This window comes from Tachypleus tridentatus, chromosome 1, assembly GCF_004210375.1.
Source record: "Tachypleus tridentatus isolate NWPU-2018 chromosome 1, ASM421037v1, whole genome shotgun sequence".
Lineage (NCBI taxonomy): Eukaryota > Metazoa > Arthropoda > Merostomata > Xiphosura > Limulidae > Tachypleus > Tachypleus tridentatus.
In genome coordinates, this window is record NC_134825.1 from 16,842,304 (window position 1) to 16,861,622 (window position 19,319).

Consider the following 19,319-nt stretch of genomic DNA (forward strand, 5'->3'; position numbering starts at 1 on the left):
AGCGAAATCTCTAAAGTGAAAAGCAACAATATTTGTTTGAAGAAGGCGCGCGTGAACAAAGTCGAAATTTCTAGAAACACGTGCGATTCTTATAAAAAGCCGAGAGACAAAAAACAGAATATTGGTGGTGAGATACAGTCAATGTGCTGCAGGTCTAAGAAGCTATAAAGTCTTTTTTGATGACGAGAAACCTATTTGAAATAAAAATGTATCTCAGAACGGTTGGTATTGGTATTAACACTTTTACTGATAAGCAGAGAACAACTAGTAATCGGAAAACTACAGAATTGGACCAGGAACGTCAACTGATTTCTAGCGTACCAACCGTTCAACTTTAGACGTTATTATTTCTACGGGGATATTAAATATCTTCGACGAAAGAAACGAATCAGTAAGTGTATGAGACCAGTTAAGACAGACGGCAACAATGTCAATTCAGAATAAACTGTTTTGGCGTGGACTTGGATCGTCGATAAAATATTCAGTTCCAAACCGGATATACGACTCCGTATTGTCTGTAAGTTTGTAACACTTGTACATAAATCATTTGTAATAACTGTTAGTAATAACCGTAATTGTAAATTTCATAATTTTGGTGTTTGTATATTGAAATATATTTACGTAAAGAAAAGAAAAAGGGAAATTGTGTGTATCAATCTTGTTGGTAAATAACAAAGTTAATATATATTAATTACTAATTTCAAATCGAACTTCCTATTATTTGAGCCAAACAGCTAAACAACCTGTAAAAATTTAAAAGTAAAATTGTTATAATTCGTAAAAAGGAATCATGTTAAAACAAAACAAAGCCTATTTTTAATTAAAAACGTAAATAACGTTAAATCCAATTTTTACAACTAGTTTACAGCAGTAAGAGTGAAAATAAAGTAATACAAATTTTAAAAGACATTCTGTAGCATAATTTTAATTATTATAACTCGCTAGGGTGACTAACAGGTTCAAACATCAGTGTTAGTCATCTGAAGTTGACCTTTCCAGTCCTGGTTTCGAGTTGTTTGACGACACGGCCGTTTTGTATGGAACTAGTTTTACTTTAATTCGTAAAAAGAAATCATGTTAAAACAAAACAGTCTTATTTTTGAATTAAGTACTTAAAAACATTTGTAAGGTGGACAGTGTTACCATCGTCAATGACACTTTCCGGCATCAGAGATAAACCTTGGGACAAAACATGTCTGAAATGGTGCCGTCGTTGAGAAATCGAAGTCATCCGAAATAAAATTATGATACGTGAGAGGGCAAACACTGGCGGTTACTCAGAGCGTCTCCGTGAATAAAAAAAGTAATAAAAAGTTTTATTGTATATAAGAGGATTTACACATCAATGAAATAAATAATAAAAAAATATGATTATTTTAAAATTATCGCAAAATCTGAACCACTGGTTAATAAATACCTCTAATTCAACAACCACCGCACGTGCAATATTATGTATCCTAGCAACGTAACGGAAATTCAAAAAAGAACACAATAATTCGAATAGTGAGAAACGTTTAAATCTCAAAAGTGTTAGCACAGAAATTATCGATATTATATTAAGTGGAAGTAAACATAAAACAAACACATCTGATTCATAATTCTTAATAAAGATGGTAAAAACAAAATTATTTTACATTTTTTCGTTAAATACAAAATGGTTGTTATCTCAGTTGTTATATAATAAGCCATGAATAAGAGAGCCCTCTTGAAAGTTTTTCCAAACAAATTATTTCGCGAGTTTTTTTGTTTTTTTTCTTTTGCCGATTTGTGGTACTTGACTGCTAGTTTGCGGATCCTAGTGTTCATTTTGGGCAAAGTCTGTAAGGATTCCAAATAGGTCAGAGGGGTATTTTTTGGTAAGCGATGAGCTATTCTGATCACACGGTATTGTAATGATTCTAATTTGTTCATGATATTCTCTGACATGTTACATGTGACCATATATATATCCATATTCGATGAGTGGTCGAATACATGCCTTGTAAATGGTGAAAATGGATTCAGCAAAGCACCTGATATGGGTGCCTCCGATCCGTCGTGAGAATTAGATACGTTGCTCGACTGATTTACGAATTAGACTGAAATGATCGGTCCAGATTAATGACCTGATGAAGGTTACTCCCTAAAATTTAATAGTTTCGTGAATGTAATGTTAGTATCGAGTAATTTTAATGTAAATCTGTCTAGTTTTTCCACTTTCACTTACGCTGATGATAGAATGAAATAGCCTGAGTTTTATTGGAGTTTAATGCGACACGCCACCTATTATACTATGCTTGCACTGCGGCTACGGGGCCGCTTGAAGTGTTCTAAATAGTTACGTCGTCTGCATATTGAGAAGCGCGTATATGTGTGCTTGGAGATCGGAATGTTATTACATAAATAATATAGAGTAGTGGGCTAATGGCAGACCCCTGCAGGAGGCCAGCCTTAAGTACAAACGGGTGTGAAAGTGCCTGATTCACTCGGACCTGAGCCTGTCTGTTACTTAGAAAACTTGAGACCCACCGAATGATCGTGTGTGAGATTTATAGACTGTGTAATTTAAACTAGTTATTCCAGATATCATCAAATGCTTTTTTAACATTTAAGAACGCTGCTACTGTCATGTGTTTAGATTGAAAGCTTGAAATACAGTTTCGGCAAGTCGAACAAAGTGGTCGCTAGTTTGTCTCTGGTGTCGGGCTGCGTTTTGAATGTTATTAATGATATTGTTAGTTTCTAAGAAAAACAATGTCTGCTCGCGAATATTTTTTCAAACAGTTTACCTGTGAAATTCAGGAGACTTATTGGTCGATAACTAGCGGGATTCTGTAAGTCAGCACTAGGTTTAGGGATTACCACTATAAAAGCTGATTTCCAGTAGTTAGGGAAGTACCCCGTTGATAGGTAAGTTGTATAAGGTAGTTAAGTAAACTACAGATGTGTCCGAGAGGTTCTTTAGAATAATATTTTTTATTTTGTCTTCACCCGAAGCAGTGTTCCCGAGTTTTGTGATCTGTGATTTGACTTCAGCACACGATATAGGTCGAGTTATATCATCGTGAATGTGAACTGCGGCGTTAAGTGTGCAGATTTGGATTGAAATAATTCGTTATTATTAAATATGAAATTATTAACTTCTCGGTAGTGGTCAGGGTCGAAAGGTGGAAGGTTTGATGTCTGAAAAGCAGTCGAGATATTGTGCAAATAAACTGGCTTTGACTAAGTCGGTTGTGTCACGTATTTAATAGAGTTAACTTGCAGCTTAGAAATGTTGCATATTGATTTAAACTTTTTCCAGAACTCAGCTGGGTCTGTTTTACTTTCGTTAATGGAGATGCAAAAATTCTCCCAGTTGATTTCTTGTGGACAGCAACATTTACTGACACACACCGAGGTACACGGGGAAGAAACACGCAATTCATAGCACAAGTATCTATAAGTGAGATGATGCAATACTAAGTAATATGACTTTACCCAACAAATTGAAAAGTGTATAGCACTTAGAATGGCTTTTGATTAATTAACTTTTATTTTTTATTTTTATATCATTAGAAATAAAAATGATAAATATGTCATTATATCATTTTATTACTGTAATGAAGTGTTGGTGAGCCGTATCGCAACTAGATTGGCTTTTGCTCAATTACGTTCTAATTTTTGGTTTTTATAATATTAAAAAATTATCTTAATTTAATAAATTTTTAGTGAGCCAGATAAACCGAAGTCGCTGGACAGATACGGCTAGCGGGTCGTAGTAAGGAGACGCACACAATACTTCGCCCGTACATAACAGATTTACCTTCCAGCCTATTCTGAATTCTAACTGACTTAATTATCACCACCTACAGTTCATAATATTAAAAATAAACAAATATTTTAACAATATTTTGGGTCGAAAAAAAGAGGCTCAATCTTTTTTATGGAAACATTTTAACGTAGAGAAGGTTAGGGTTATAATTACATCAAACGCCGTTTGTAATAACCTTCATGATGATAATATTAATATACACAATAATATAAATATTTACAGGTTAATACAAACTGAAGAATAGTGAATTTTATTTAAGAATTATCCTTTCTAATGGTTTGTATTTGTATCTATTAAAACGTATTTACTACGAATAAGTTTGTTTTATTCAAGAATAAACCAGGCTCTAAAACACTTCCTGTCGCTGAGATGACCAAATATAAATACTCGAAACAACATTCTCAACTTAAACAAAGTCTGGTTCATGGACACGAGCCATTCTCGGTCACATAATAAGTTTCACTGAAAGACAACAACGCTAAAATCAGAGGTTCGATTCCCCTCGGTGGGCTGAGCTAAAGGGCCCGGCATGGCCAAGCGCGTTAAGGCGTGCGACTTGTAATCCGAGGGTCGCGGGTTTGCATCCCCGTCGCGCCAAACACGCTCGCCCTTTCAGCCGTGGGGGCGTTATAATGTGACCGTCAATCCCACTATTCGTTGGTAAAAGAGTAGCCCAAGAGTTGGCGGTGGGTGGTGATGACTAGCTGCCTTCCCTCTAGTCTTACACTGCAAAATTAGGGACGGCTAGCACAGATAGCCCTCGAGTAGCTTTGTGCGAAATTAAAAAACAAACAAACAAACTGAAAGGCAAAGAAATTTAAACCTAAACGGAAACTCGACTTGGAAAACAATACTTAAAATGTTATTCGCTATGACAAATTAAATGTTAGTAAAAAAAAGCGCTTGAAAGTTCTTAACAATCATACAGGCTAAACCAATAAAATCTCAAACTCAACGTTCGTCAAAGAGATCAAAACTTAATGCGCTATTTATGTTGGATTGCTACAAGATTGTTTTCGGTGTGTGTGAACTTTGTCAAGTGAAAATATTTATATGAGTAAGAAAAGAGGTTAAAGTTGCTTGAGCTTTTATTACTGATAGGGCTGGCTTGTCCTGGTAGCTACGGTGCACGAATCGAATTCGGCGAGTGGCAGGTTTGAATCTGCGTCAAACATATTCCTTTTTCAGTCGTGAAAACATTGTAAAATGACGATTAATCTTACGATTATTTTATAATATATTATCCAATGAATTGGAGGTGGGTGTTGTTGACTAGCTACCTTCTTTCTAGTCTAATACTGCTAAATTAGGGACGGCTAGCGAAGATAGCCCTCGAGTAGCTTTCCGCGAACCCAACCCATTGCGGTATCACGACATTTTTTTTTAATGCCGGTCAGTTATCTACCACAGTAAATGACTACCGGTATATTTTACTGTAATCAAAGAAAATAATTTCCCAGAACAGTGAACGAGTTAGGTAAGGTCAGCTAAAAACACAAGGGTGAACTAATTAATTATCACACTGAACTTGATGGAAAGTAAAATTGTATTACATAGTAATTAAATTAGTTGTTGGGGAAAATTATCAGTATGTTTACACACACATTTTATGACGTGTAATTTTCGTGTTCAGTTTTTTAGAGGCGGTAATGTTGGCTTTTATGGTATAGCAATAATATAATTCTTATACATGCAAAAAATTTTTAAATCAAATAATTAATGATGCATTCTTTTGTGGATAGCAAAATGTCGTAGAACCACTCATTGTTGACCTGACGTCTTTTTAACATAAATAATAAAGATTATTACACGTATAATCATGAACAGTAAGATGTGTTTGTACATTAGAGTCCGGATATGTTCATGTAAACTGTACAAATTTAATGGTATTAAATGTATGGACAATATTTTCTTAAACATAATCTTCCTTGAAAATGACGGAATACTAAAGTATTCTGAAGACGTCTGTTATGAGTATTAAAACTTTAATTAAAATAAATAGCCATATCAGAAGCCTTTTATATACCCTTTCAACCCAAGCGCTAGTCTTACCCTCACTTTGTTTTGAATTTCACACAAAGCTACTCGAGGGCCAGCCGTTGCTAATTTAGCAGTTAGTAATCACTACCCATCGCCAACTCTTTGGCTACTCTTTTACCAACGAATAGTGGGATTGATCGTAACATTATAACGCCCCCAAGGCTGAAAGGGCGAGCATGTTTGGTGCGACGTAGATTCGAACCCGCGACCCTCGGATTACGAGTCAAACGACGTAACACGTTTGGCCATGCCGGGCCTGCTCTTAAGTGCATGGATTATCTGTTATGTTTGAAACTCTTCGATGTGCCACTAGGCACAAACGAGCGTTAGACCTAGAATGGTGTTGAAGAGATTCTAGGTTTTGAAAATCTCATATGCTTAAAGTTAACGGAACATTTGTTTGTTGGGTTTTTAAAACATAATATTTACAGGTTATTGTAAATTTTGTTTGAAAATTTCGTAGAAAAATAATATTTGAAAGCAAATGCAGTTTCTTTAGAATCCAGTTTCTATTTTGTTTCGTAATTCTGAATCCATTAATCACATTTTCTTTGATGATAAAATCAACATTTCTACTTAATAATAAAACGTAGGAAAATTACATAGTATTGAAGAGGACACGTGAACATATCGAAACTAGTTTAAGTCTATCTGCTAATATTTTGTCCAAGAAGTGTTTTTGACGTTTACGTGGCTAGAATACACGGCATTGTGTAATTTGGATTTGTAAGGACTCGAGTAAACAGAGTATAAAATAGCTTACTTATACTAAAAGGAGTTGATATCCAAATCCTCGTAAAATTAGTTTCTCCCATTGTAAGATGGATTAAGTGATATATTGTGCTTGTATTTTCTTGTATGGACAGTGTTCTCAATACCTAACGAAGGAATAAAGACTTATAAACCCTCAAGATCTCCGTTGATATCCCACTCTCGTAAATTAATGTACTTACAGTAAAATGTTCATTACTTGCCACTAAATAGATGTTACATTTTTTGTAAAGTAATATTACTACTTAGAGTTCAGATAGTATAACTGTTGTTATGCCTTAAAGAATCCAAAGTTAAATAACGAATATTTACGTTAATGTCAAACGTTTCGTACAATACCATCATTGAAATATAAAAACTTTATAGTTTGTCAACGCCTAGTGTTTACAAACAAACAAACGAGTTTACGCCCTGTGAACGGTTGTAGGTTTTTCAACTGAATAATTGAACTACTGTTTTAAATGGAGCTGGAGAGAAGCAATGTAGTTTATTATGTCAATCAAATAACTATTTTCAGTAAAAAACAGAAATATTCACGAAATGAATTATAGTGTTTCTTTATGAAAATGAAACTAACTGGTAAAATAGTTTTGTCTTAAACGATCCTAAGATTACGTAGTTTTAGAAAAAATGTGACAGTTAATTTAGATTTGTTTTCTATTGTTTATAATAAACATTCGTTATTTAACGTACGTATATGCTCTTTGACTCTGAATAGTTCACATGCAAAATGATTTTCATTTAATTATCTTGTAGTCTTCACAATTTATTTATATAATCTGTAAAACCTCTTAAATAAATATAAAGTTATTTTGAAAGAAAATGTTTATATTTTATTTTCAGTTTTTTCAATTATATCATTAATTCTATCTTACGAACATAGAGTGAACTCAAATGATTAAATTTAAGAAATGAAAACATGTACATAAATTTTAAATGTTCTTATAATATTTTGTATTTTTGTCTTTTCTCATAAGCGTAATTTCAGATCTTTATATTTTCACTTATAGTTTATTTTTAATGTTCTTTTCCAATTTTTTAATCTTATTTTTAATGCAGATACGCTAACTTGTTCCTGCCAACGTTCTATGTAGTTTGTTTGTTTGTTTGTTTTGGAATTTCGCACAAAGCTACTCGAGGGCTATCTGTGCTAGCCGTCCCTAATTTAGCAGTGTAAGACTAGAGGGAAGGCAGCTAGTCATCACCACCCACCGCCAACTCTTGGGCTACTCTTTTACCAACGAATAGTGGGATTGACCGTCACATTATACACCCCCACGGCTGGGAGGGTGAGCATGTTTAGCGCGACGCGGGCGCGAACCCGTGACCCTGGGATTAAGAGTCGCACGCCTTACGCGCTCGGCCATGCCAGGCCTTCTCTATGTAGTTATTACTTGGCAAAGGTCGTCCGCAAGTTTATTCACAAACGCTTGCACACGTGAATGATGCCGTCTTGCTCAGACATTTCTGCAAGTCAAACTACATCAAATTGAATGTTTGCATTAAAAATAAAAATTAAACACAAGTAATACATAACTAATTAATATACAAACATAATATAAGTATTTATCAAACTAATACATATAAGACAAGAAACACTGGCCAAACACTAGATACTCTGAGAGAGTTTCTGCATATAACAAATACAGTACAATATTTATTTGTATTAAATAATACATTTTTATTTTATTAGTTAGCATACATTTATTACACATAGTTTTCAAAATACTGTTAGTCCTTAAATAAGTTTCAGTCAACTAAGAATAATTTTTCACAATGAAAGATCGATTCACTTTTACTTAAATCTGTGATATGTGTAAAATTTCATTATGCACTAATTATTGTATCGAATATAATGTTTTCAAACATAACTTGAAGTAATAAAGCTCTATGTTCCTAGGAAACACCACGTAGAATGAATCATTCACAGACATCACAAAGGTCTAATTCTTATTTGACAAAATGTATTCCACCAGCCACGTCCTTTATTATACTTATTGATATATTTTTCTGATTTGTACAAGTATCTGCTAAATACCACCACACGGAAAACGGAAATTGTATCATGAAATGGTATGTGAGAAAGTTAAAATACATTACGTCGTATATTACAATACAATATATTTTTAATCACAAAATACACAGACCGATAAACATTATCGACACGTCGTATAAAAATATTCAAAATATAATAAGAGACAGTACAACAAAACAACTAGAGGGTACAGTAAGGATATGCATTTATTCAGATAATTTGGATAAACCAATCAGTACAGGCTTACAGAATAAAGATCTTTTTCATCTGAAAAGGTTTTAACTAGCAGCAAAAGACTAAATCAAAGTAAAAAAGACATACTATTAAATGATTTATTCAAAATTTGAGTTACTACACTGTAATTACCTGCAGAAATCACATCAACCATTAGTACTGTTCAACAATGCTACAAATAATAACAATGACCTTGTTATAGTACTGGCCTCAGTACTGCTCAGAAATAAACCAAAATATAACAGTATTAGAAATTACCAGCGGACCACTATTCACGTTTATGGCTAAAGACTTGCATACTTCATATAATGTGACAGTAAGACCATTCGGTATACAAGGCACTTCTACATTTGAAAGTAAATTAAAGTCTCAAATACAAGTAGTGTCTTCAGAAAATTTCAGCTGTGTAATATATAAATGTCCTTCACGCCAAGAACAAATGACACCAAAATTCAAATATGAATCAAGGAATGGTAATAAAAAAACACATCTTTGTGTGATAATTATTACCAGCGAAAAAATACTTTTCTCGTCACTGGCACTTTTGTTTTTCTTAATTTTGCGCAAAGCTGCTCTACGTCTATTTGCGCTATCGGTCCTTAACAATGGGAAGGCAGCTACGTATCACCACCCACCGTCAACTATTGAGCTACTCTTTTTACCAACGAATAGTGGGATTGCTAGTAACATTATAACGTCCCCACGGATGCAAGTGCGAGCATGTTTGGTGTGACAGACATTTGAACCCCCGACCCTGAGTGCAGCGCCCTAACCATTTGACCTGTTACTGGCAGAAATGAAAAATGTAATCCTGGATTTCATTAATATGTAAAAATCATATGTGTGGGTTGTAAGTCGGGTGGCTTAAATAACCATTTCGAATATTCGTCAAATAAATACTTATTTTCTAATTTCAAGACAGATCAGGAAACCAAAATTTATGGGGTAAATTACTGTTGTAATTCAGTTGAAGAATTCTGTCAATTCTTGTTTTAGAAAGAACGCACAATTATAAATTTATACTTTATAATATAAAAAAATTAGACTGAAATTTTATCCTGTATGATCTTATTTGTCTAGGAATGAAACACGAAATTATTATAAATGGCTTATGGTTGTCAAAAGTCTCAGAATTAGAATAATTGACAATTAACATTTTATACCTACGTCTTTATCATTTGTTTCCAAAAACTTTTATTTATTAAAATAAATAAAAAAAATTCTTCTTATCTTTTCAAAATAACTTTAAGTCAGAAGTATAGAGAACCTATAGTGGATGCCAGTTTTTCATTATCGTGACATCACGTTAGTATTCATAATACAAAAGTTCCTGGATTGTCACTTTCAGCAATAAGTGGAAGAGTACATCTTTGACTTTCCAAAGTAGATTCACAAATAAGAGGGAAAAAAACACATAATATTTATTTTTTATCAATTTTAGTTCTCTTGAAAATTGGGTTGAAATTTGCATTTATCGTTTTTTATTTTTATCTTTAGATACTGTCGATGAAATGTAGGTGGTGCTGTCTTCAATCCAGGGAAGAACCAATAATGTAAGTTCGTTCATGTATACGACTGTTGTTCCTGTATATGTGACTGGATTCAGATGGAGGTTTATATCATTACGGTCGATTGCTCTCATACCTATTCATTAATACTTTACCATAAAAAAAAAAATACAGCAAACTAAATATTCAATGGCTAGATTATGTACAAAAGCCCAGCGAAGTAAATATACCACTTATCCATAACTGTGGAGAGAAACAAATCCTGAATTATGGAGTAGAGTGCTTCTGCGTGGAATAAAATATGTTATACGAGTTTTGCGGGTGCCACTAACATGGCTGTAATAAATATTATGACATTGACACAAAGTTCTAAATGGACCCATGTGGTTTATTTGAAATCGTATATTTGATAAATAGAAACTATCGAAAACTTTAGGATACGAGGTCATAACAGTCCTGGAAAAATGTTTAAAGTCTAATTATACAGTTTTAATGTATTTCTTTAGGGATCAGACAGTACTTTCATGCCTTGATCTACCAGGTGCCTTTTATGGAGGGAGATGCAACGCGACAAGAGCTTTATGAAATATTTAGTGCAACAGAAAACAATTTTATGATCAAGTAATTGATGTCGGATATGACGAATACTCGGGACGATACACACTCGTTGCGTTTTATCTCATACCCCATCTATCTTCCTCAGATTTTTACTTTAACTTAGTGAAATATGCAAATTGAAATACGTTTTGGTAATGCTTTACCCAATACTATAAATGTTCTAAGATATGCAGAATTTCATTCAATTTTAGAAGTCTGTAAGCCTACAAACATTGTATCCGATATCTAAAACCTATGAATCCATTATAAATATATTTCGTACTCTCAGAACATTTATATACATAACAAAGTTTGAGGGCATATATTTATCAGTTATTACCAACCTGACCATGCAAGAAAACAGTTATAATCGTCAACCTGGATCTGAGTCATAAAGCCAGTAGTCACTACAGGGTTTATGTTTACTTTCGATGAAATCAAAAAGTAGAATATTTTAACCCATTGGGATAACCTCCATATAATCTAAAAATAGAAATCTTCGTGAAGAAGAATTGTGAAAGGTGAACCAAGACGTACTGTAGTTCTCAGAGTACGGACAATATTGTATGTACTATTTTTATTATCGTGGTCGACGCGTCGAAACATAAACCCCTGTATAAATTTGGATCCCACAGATATAATGATATAGTTGTTCATGATTTTCTTGTGAAACGTTGTCAAGTGAATACGTTCTCGATAACATTAGTATTAACAATAGACAACTGGTATTTGGTACTGAATATTTATTGTCAGTCCATAATTATAAATACAGTGGTTAAGACCAATGTAAGAGTTGAGTGTTTCCAGCTGTTACATGTGTTGAGGGATAAACCAACTAACAGTAACTTTCAGGAAGGCAAAACGAACAGTATCAGAATAAAACGTAATGAAGTTAGTTACAATGTGCCTACATAATATGTTCACTCTGAGGATGAGGAACTGTTGAATGGAAGAAAAACCAAAGGAGGATATAGTTATATGTGTACAATAACCAGTATGTTAAAGGAGAAAAGAGTAAGATTATGCTACCCAGTGACACACATGAAGGATATAAGTGACAGATTAGACAATGTAATTAAGATAACTTGCAGAGATGCAGTTAGTTATAGAATCATTTACTGAAAAATGCCATAAGTTAGTTTTATCGCAGATACTGGCAAAAATTAATTGTAGTGATGAAGCTATAAATATGTCACTAGGGTTAAGGACAAGCAGATATTCAAGTTGACTTACGGGATCAGTTCAGCCGATACAGGGAGATTTATTGTAATGGATGATTTACATAGGGTAGGGGTGGCTTGCTTGCTAAGGTTATTAACTCAGCTGTAAGAGAAGATTTAGACTAAGCCTAAACAATATTAAGGATGAGGAAAACTAAATGGAAAACGAATAAGAGACAAAGAAATGTTTTAGATATGTAATAAGCAGAGAAGGAGTTATAAGGATAAGTTTAATTGTTACTATTGTAATACTAGAAATATAAGAAATGAAAAAGATAACTGGCAGGAATAGACGATTTTAATATTGAAACATGAGTAACTCTAGATGATTTTGATATAGAGGTTGTTTTAATATTGAAACATGAGTAACCCTAGATGATTTTGATATAGAGGTTGTTTTAATATTGAAACATGAGTAACCCTAGATGATTTTGATATAGAGGTTGTTTTAATATTGAAACATGAGTAACCCTAGATGATTTTGATATAGAGGTTGTTTTAATATTGAAACATGAGTAACCCTAGATGATTTTGATATAGAGGTTGTTTTAATATTGAAACATGAGTAACCCTAGATGATTTTGATATAGAGGTTGTTTTAATATTGAAACATGAGTAACCCTAGATGATTTTGATATAGAGGTTGTTTTAATATTGAAACATGAGTAACCCTAGATGATTTTGATATAGAGGTTGTTTTAATATTGAAACATGAGTAACCCTAGATGATTTTGATATAGAGGTTGTTTTAATATTGAAACATGAGTAACCCTAGATGATTTTGATATAGAGGTTGTTTTAATATTGAAACATGAGTAACGCTAGATGATTTTGATATAGAGGTTGTTTTAATATTGAAACATGAGTAACGCTAGATGATTTTGATATAGAGGTTGTTTTAATATTGAAACATGAGTAACCCTAGATGATTTTGATATAGAGGTTGTTTTAATATTGAAACATGAGTAACGCTAGATGATTTTGATATAGAGGTTGTTTTAATATTGAAACATGAGTAACGCTAGATGATTTTGATATAGAGGTTGTTTTAATATTGAAACATGAGTAACCCTAGATGATTTTGATATAGAGGTTGTTTTAAAGTAGAGAGTTTCTGGCTATCTAATACAGATGGAATATTAAAGAAGTTGGAGAAGAGTGACTGTACATTCAAAATGTAGGATACATCCTGTTGAAATTGAAAATATTAAAGATAATAGTATGGAGATTAAATCCATTACAGTCTGTATCAGTGGATAGAAAGGAAAAATCTATTTAGTAGGAATTCCTTAGAGACCACCAAGTGATGCTGATGTAATTAGTGAGAATCTCTACAATGCTATTAAGATTTAAGTCGTTAATGAAGTAATAATTTTGGATGATTCTAATTTTAGGCATATATTTTGTGAACTGCTAGAGTCAAACCATGAAGACAAATGTTTTGCAATCTTTTCATGATTACTTTATTTACCAAATAGTCAAGGAACCTATCAGAAACAATGCTATTTTAGATTTATTATTAATTTCAAATATAGAAATGATGAAGAGGGTTGGAGCTGGAAAAAATCTGGATGCAAATGATAACACTGGGGAACACTCATTTTGTTGCATTTAAAAAAAGACCTTTCTATAGTCAATTTGAGTGTGTTGATTTCAAATCTGAAGCCGGTTTTTGTCTGCAAGCTACAGATTTTATGCAATTTGACATTTTTATTTATTTTTTAATTTTTCGTTATTATAGGAAATTATAGGAATAGCTTATCAATTTGTTTGTCTATTTTATTCAGGTAGGAATTTGCGTTTGTACACTTCATCTGGACAATCTCGTTTAATGCTCCAGCAGTAGTCAGCCATCATACTTTTGTCCCAGCACGCTTGGTAGCGTTCTTCCATGACCTTTAGGTCTTGGTGGAATCGTTCTCCTTGTTCGTCACTCACAGCCCCCAGGTTGTCAGGGAACTTATCAAGGTGGCTGTTCAAAAATGAAGCTTGATGCTCATGTTGCACCCGAGATCACGAAAAGCGAGGAGCATTCTGTTCACAAGTTCACTGTAGTTCTCCGCCTTATTGTTTCCAAGGAAGTTCTGAACGACTGCCACAAAGGATAACCATGCTGCCTTTTCTAAAACGGTCATCTTAGCAACAAACTGATCATCACGAATTAGGGTTCGAATCTGTGGGCCATCAAACACGCCTGCTTTGATCTTCTCAAATGATAACCCTGGTAAAGCTGTGATGATGTGTTGGAAACATTTACCTTCGGTTTCCAGTGCCTTGACAAATTGCTTCATCAAACCTAATTTGATGTGAAGAGGAGGAAAGATGATCTTATCTCTGCTTACAATTGGGTCTTGTATGATAATTGGCATGCCTGCTTCAAGGGTGTCACGAATAGGCCAGTCCTTCTGGACCCAATATCTGTCTCGTGCTCGGCTGTCCCACATACAGAGGAAACATGGAAACTTGGTGAAACCTTTCTGTTGTCCAAGAAGAAAGTTGACCATCTTTAAGTCTACACAAATTATCCAATTGTGCTCATGATATTTTAATAAGTCCATGACCATTCTCATATCATCATAGTCTTCCATAAATGCACTGAGTGACCGACAGGTACTGCTCCATAAACATTCCCATTATGTAAAAGAACACACTTTAGACTGTGTTTTGAACTGTCTAAAAGAGTCTCCATTCAGCAGGACTATAGTAAGGTACACCCAGTTCTTTGAGAAGCCCTTGGATGTCATGGCAGTAAACAAACTGTCTGTCTTCTGAAAAGAAGGTCACTAAAAGCTGGTCACGCTTTCTGAAATATGATACTTTAACAGAGTGATCAACAAGATTTCTGCCTTGTAATCTTGATGCCAAAAGCTCTGCTGCTTTCTTTGAAAGACCTAAATCCCACACTACATCATTCAGTTCAGCCTGGGAAGAGGCTTGGGGACGGGAAAGGTTCAGTGTCTGAAGAACAGTTCTCCGATTGTGTACACTTTTCTGACAATTCACTGTCACAACTGTCTTGTTCGCTTGTATCATGTCCAATGTCTTTATCGTCCAATGAAGGCAAGTCTTTGAAAACTGGAACAGGAACTTCTTCAGAGTGCGGAGCAGGCCGAATAGCTGAGGGAATGTTCGGATATGTAGTCTTATGTCGGTTTTTCTTCCCAACACCCGTTGTGTTTACCATGCAGAAATAACAGTCAGTTACATGGTTGGTGGGTTCGCGCCAAATCATTGGAACACCAAAAGGCAGACCATTGCGTTTTCCTTTGGTCCAGTCTCGAAGCATTTCCTCACAATTGTGGCACACAACATGAGGAGCCCATTGCTTGTCTTGATCACCAAGATGAACTTCAAAATATGCCTTGTAGGCACGCTTGACGAACGAGGATATATTACGTCTCTGACGATTGAGTGTGTAGCATCCACATATGTAGCAGAAGGCATCAGGCTTGTTTCTGCAATGATATCTATTTTTGGAAGCCATGTTTGATCTGAAACAAAAGAAGAATGATCAAAATATTAGAAGCTATCTATATATATATGGACGTGAAAATGCTTATACATGGTTTACGCAGGTTCACATTTGTACAATTTCATTAACCTCAAATTGCATACAAACTAGAGCTTGTAAAGAAAAACTAATTTCAGATTTTAAATCAGCGCCTAAAACTCCTTCAGAATCAGTTAAAATATCCAATGCAACTCAAAGTTACTGAAAAAGTGTTCCCCAGTGTAATTGGTTTATTAGGTTCAATGTTTTGTTGCAAATGGAGATAAAGAATAAAAATATTTTGGTTACAAATTTCAAAAAAACATGTTTTGAAAGTATGGAACAAGAATCATCTGTTGTTAATTGGTCAGATACGTTATGTGGCAACACTGCTCAGATGTGGAAAATTTTTAAAGATAATTTTTTCAATATTGTTAAATATATTCCTCAGAGAAAGAATTGGGTAGCTGGAGGTAAAAAAGAGCAAGTTGGCTCAGAAAGTTTAATAGATAAAGTAAAGCATCATAAATTAACATGTATGACAAGAGTTGCACAAGATTATGGAAGATAAAAAATTGTGAAACAAGAAATTAGAACATTGAAAAGGATGCATGATAAAATAATGACTGGAAATTTAAAAATTAACAGTAAAGATTTCCTTCAAGGGTATTATAGAGAGCTTAGTATATCATGATTATGAGATGGCTGGGTTACTAAATTTTGTTTTTCTTTGATTTTTATTTACGAATATTTAAGCAGTATTCCACGTTTTGAACAGTTGATAAATGTAAACAAGTTTGAACTAACTTGCTGAATTAATTTTGAACTGGTTGAGAAAAACATTAGAAGATTGAAGAAATGACAAGACACCGAAGTCAGATCACATTCCCCTAATGGTTTTGAGGAAGGTTAAAGATTAGATAGGTGGAACATTTACTACTATTTTTTATCAGTTCTTAAATAGTTGTCAAAAACCAGAGGACTGGAAGTTAGCTAAGGTATATTCTCTTTTCAAGAGAGGTAATACAAATTGCCTCAGTGAATGTAGACCAATTAGTTTTACATCAGTTGTGGGAAAAGATTTGTAAATTCTATAAAAATAGAAAATAAACGGGAGATGAGTTTTAATTATGGAAAGTGAAAAATATTACATGTGAGTGTTAATAATTTTATTGTAATTTGAATGGGAACAGCCATATCAATATCATGAAAGAAAAAGTTTAATGATTGATCAGTCTCCAGAGCCCTCTAAGTAATGAGATGTTGCAAGTGATAGGGCAAATAAAAATTTAATTGTAACTACAGAAATACTGAATACAAGTCTAAAGAGGTTATGATTTCATTGAACTTGTCACAAGTTTGGTAAGATTTGGAATATTCAGTTCAGTCTTGGGCTTCTTACCTTAAAAAAGATATTGAATTGTTGGAAAGGGTTTTCACAGAAGGTTTCTAGTGCAGTGTCTGAGATGGAGGGGTTGTCATACAAGGAGTTATTAAATCTTCTGAAATTGTTTCTCTTGCTAAAAGAAGAGTTATGGTAGATCTGATTGAAATATGGTACACAAGTTTTGACAGAGTAGGAGTCCTATTCAGCTCATACAGTTTCAATTTTCCAAGAGGGTGGTTACCTTCAGATGCTCTATGAGTAGACAATGTGCATTTAACAAAAATTCTTTATAAGTATATGAACGACAATGGCTGGCTGTAATTCTTAAAATAATTTTAATTTAGTTTAGAGGACGGAACAGCTGAGACGGACAAATAGGTTACATGCTGTTCCAAAAAGTTATTTTACTAGACGTGTCATGTTCTTTATGACACCACCTCTCCATCTGATTCCTACACACATCTGACTCCATATTGCTCAAGAGCTGGAATAACTAGTTATGTCTATTATCTTTTGTTTTTCATAACTATTAGATGAAGTTAGAAGTTGCATGGAAAAACTAAGCATATAATGAAAGTTAGGTTATACAAAAATATTTTTAATAGACAACTGTAAACTGGAGTTTATAATTTTTGTTATGATTTGAGTACAAAGTTTCTGTATGCAATGTTCTATATAACCTACATTTTCAGGATAATGACGAGAGTTACATATTATAAGAAATATTTTTCTTATACTCTATTCAGATTTTGTTGTTTTTTGTTTGTTTATGTTGTTTTCAATTATGATTTATCTTTAAAGTACTGTCAACCACGTAAGGTTTGTTGCTAAAGACAGTTACATTGTTTAATTATTCTAGTTGTAGGGACTAAAACTGTTTAGTCTCAGTAAAACTTTATACAGAACTTAAATCTCTTCTCGATTGATTCATCTATAACTATTCTTCGTATAATTCTACGGGTATGATTCTGTTTATTAAACAATAAAATTTTGTAACGTACATATAACACAGTAAAGAATACAATTTAAGTTTATTTTACATCCGTTGTTTCTCAGTATTAATCTTTTAACTCATAGTATATATACATAGATATTATGTTTAATGATGTTGGAAGACCCAGATGGCGAATCAACGATGGTAGATGAACTTTTTGTAAATTTTTAATTGTATTTCCATTTGGACTGAGGTAATATTGTCAACAATACTTTGTTCTTTTTTATTATTAGGTCGTTTATTTCTCCGATGTCTCTTTCATTTACACTGAATCTGTCCACCTCTAAAATTTCATTACCTGCATCAAGAAACCCAGAGAGCAAAATCAATGTTTCACAGTTCTCATGAGGGTTACAAATATTCCTGAAACCAACAAAACAATATATATATATATATATATATATCAATAGTGAAATATCTGTAGTGAATTTTCATTGTAATTGCATTTTACCTACCCAACTAAAATTCGTCTATTAATATCTAACTTGATTTGTTCGACTATGTTAGTGACGCTAAAATCAGGTGTTCCATTCCCCTCGGTGGGCTCAGCAGATAGTCCAATGTGGCTTTGCTATAAGAAAAACACAAACACACGACTATGTTAGTGAGGTTAGCACACAAATAAGAAATAGCTTAAAATATTATCTATATAGAAAAACAAAATACATGAAAATTTAGATTGCATTTTTTCTACAGGTAAGGATTTCTCAAACTAAAAGTTCAATGTTTTTAATAAATTAATCATTTATCAATTATACTGAATGTTATTGAACTATCTTTTGGCAGAAAAACAAGTAATAACGCATTGTGGCTTAAAGCAAAATCAAATAAATTAAAAACATGTGGAACAACAAATTACAATTATGTAGGTGTAAATATCCCACTTCTTTTTATGAATTTTGTTCTATAACTGTTAGTATTAAAATGTGCCCTGGAGAAAATGTGTCATTATTAACCATGTTCAATTTCACATCCTTATTCCCTGACATATCTCTCAAATTACAGATATTTTTTTCAGGCTTTTAACTACTGAAGAGAGACAATAGACAAGGTCATATCGAATAATTTTATGTTTTATCCTGTTGAAAGTGTTAAGTGAACAGGTCTTGACCTTAGAGTTAACAGAAAAGGAAAGTGGACCACGTGTATTTTAGTTCACTGCCATAATACTTCAACCTTTGAGGCTGTGGGTATGCTTCAAGACTTCAACCTTTGAGGCTGTGGGTATGCTTCAAGAGTGAAAGTCAAAT

General features: G+C 33.4%; 1 protein-coding gene and 1 long non-coding RNA gene across 3 annotated transcripts in view; one reads left to right on the forward strand and one right to left on the reverse strand.

Annotated features, from left to right (window-relative positions):
• Positions 1 to 19,319, reverse strand: part of LOC143243870 (PDZ domain-containing RING finger protein 4-like) — a 283,466-nt gene that overhangs the window by 160,872 nt on the left and 103,275 nt on the right. The gene's annotated exons all lie outside the window — the stretch shown is intronic.
• Positions 58 to 18,530, forward strand: LOC143244007 (uncharacterized). The gene is made up of 3 exons (XR_013024879.1): positions 58 to 517; positions 10,371 to 10,426; positions 18,303 to 18,530. It is a non-coding gene; the product is annotated as an uncharacterized LOC143244007 (long non-coding RNA).